Source organism: Delphinapterus leucas, chromosome X, assembly GCF_059928025.1.
Source record: "Delphinapterus leucas isolate spDelLeu-1000000601 "Yukka" chromosome X, BTC_Dleu_Yukka2, whole genome shotgun sequence".
Taxonomy (NCBI): Eukaryota; Metazoa; Chordata; class Mammalia; order Artiodactyla; family Monodontidae; genus Delphinapterus; species Delphinapterus leucas.
Genome location: NC_143150.1, coordinates 87116286 through 87118788, shown reverse-complemented (window position 1 = coordinate 87118788; position 2503 = coordinate 87116286).

The window sequence follows — 2503 nt, the reverse complement described above, 5'->3', positions numbered from 1 at the left end:
TGTTTATTTTTCTGAAATAAAATTGAAATAATATCCCACAAAAACTTTTGTAAACTTCATATCCCATGTACATGGACATATTTGAATATTTTAAATAAATTTTAACCATATATTTATTAATGCCTGAATGTTACAATGCAGTATGAATGTACCATAATTCACTTAAACAACACCCTCCTGATGTTCATTTACATTCTCTCCTGGTGATAAGCAGGAAAACCTATGGGTTTAAATAAGTATAGGAGATATAATTGGATAGATAGTTTTCAAATGTACAGACATGTTTTTAACTATGCCTGAAAATAACATTTTATGTTAGAAATTTTTGAAAGGACTAAATTGGTGTATTTGATGGAAAAATTCTTGGTCACTAAAATATAAGGAGATACAGATGAGATAGTAAGAAAAGACTACCACTATTTCCAAGTCCCAGGACCACAAAATTTAACTGAGCTGAAGATAGAGGTAGAAACCGAGCAAGAAGGGAGAAATTTCACATAAAACTGGAATGGATCAAGGTAAAATAACTAAGCAGAATCACGGTAAAATAACTGGGTCTTTATAAGACCAAATTGCATATTTCTGTTATTTTTAGAAGACATAGCCTGGAAGAGGGGGACCATTCCTCTCATTGGTGGCATGTTTGATTTCATGGAAGTTGTTAGTCCTCATGGCAGTCTGCTGTCTTGCTGCTCTTCTTGCCTCTTCTGCTGCCAGAGATGGTCAGTTTACCCAGGGTTGGTTGAATGAGGATATTAAAAAAATCTTGGACACACAATATGTAATATTTTATTATTCCTATTATGGTTGTAATGGATGTGCTGTACACAAAATTCTGATTAATCTCTGAATTTTTCCTTAAGATTAATTTCCAGAAGTTATGCTGCCAGGTTACCTTCCCTTTACATATTGCCAAATTCAACTGAAGATTCTTCTTTTTTATGATCAACTTCAAAAACCTTCTACAAAATTAATTTTCCCCGAACTAGGCATAAGTTATGAGAAAATTACAAGAAAGGAAAATTATAGATTAGTCTATGTCACTAAAAATGGATGCAAAAACACATGTTAGAAAATAGAATCCAGCAATATATAAAAAGGATAATACATCACACTGGAAAACCTATCAGTGTGATTCCTATTTTCACAAAAAAAGAAAAATCATATGATAATCTCAATAAGTACAGAAAAACAATTTGACTAATCCAATAGCCATTCATGATTTATTTTATAAAACTCTTTTAGAACTAAGGAATATAAGAAAATTAATTATTCTGATAAAGACTACCTCCAAAAATCTACAGCAAAATCATAATTAATGGTGAATTACTGAAAGTATTCTTCCTGAGACCTGGAATGGTAGGAGTGGGACAAGGATGGTCATTATCCCCACTTTTGCTCAGCAATATACTGGCAATCCTACCTACTGAAATAAAGCAAGAAAATAGATGACATAATTATGTGCATATACAATTCAAAAGAACCTACAAGCTCTTAGAATATGTGCGTTTAACAAAGTCAAAGAATACAGGGTCAATATATAAAGACCAATCATTTCAGCAAGCAACAGATGTTTCAGAAAAAATTGAAACCACATCATATACAATAGCATTTAAAAAGACCAAATACAAAGGAATTAGTATAATGAAAGATGTACAAGTAAACCACAAACTATTATTCAGAGAAATTTAAGAATTTCTAAATAAATGTCATGTTCCTGGATTGGAAGAATCAATATTGTAAAGATGTAAATACTCCCCAAATTTTCTCTACAAATTCTATACAATTCCAATAAAAATTATAGCAGGGTTTTTTTAGTGGAAATCAGTAAGACGATTCTAAAATGGACTTAGAAATACAATGACAAAGAACAAAGACAATCTTAAAGAATAAAAAAGCTGAAAGACTCATATTCATGTCAAACAAACTTTAAAATAAAGCCTGTTACAAGAGACAAAGAAGGACACTACATAATGATCAAGGGATCTATCAGAGAAGAAGATATAACAATTGTAAATATATATGCACCCAACATAGGAGCACCTCAATATATAAGGCAAATACTAACAGCCATAAAGGGAGAAATTGATAGTAACACAATAATAGTGGGGGATTTTAACACCCCACTTTCATCAATGGACAGATCATCCAGACAGAAAATCAATAACGAAACACAGGCCTTAAATGACACATTAGACCAGATGGACTTAATTGACATTTATAGAGCATTCTATCCAAAAGCAACAGAATACACATTCTTCTCATGTGCACATGGAACATTCTCCAGGATTGACCACATGCTGGGCCACAAAGCAAGCCTCACTAAGTTTAAGAAAATTGAAATCATATCAAGTATCTTTTCTGACTGCAAGGTTATGAGATTAGAACTCAACTACAAGAAAAAAACTGTAAAATGCACAAACACATGGAGGCTAAACAATATGCTACTAAACAACCAATGGATCAGTGAAGAAATCAAAGAGGAAATCAAAAAATACCTAGA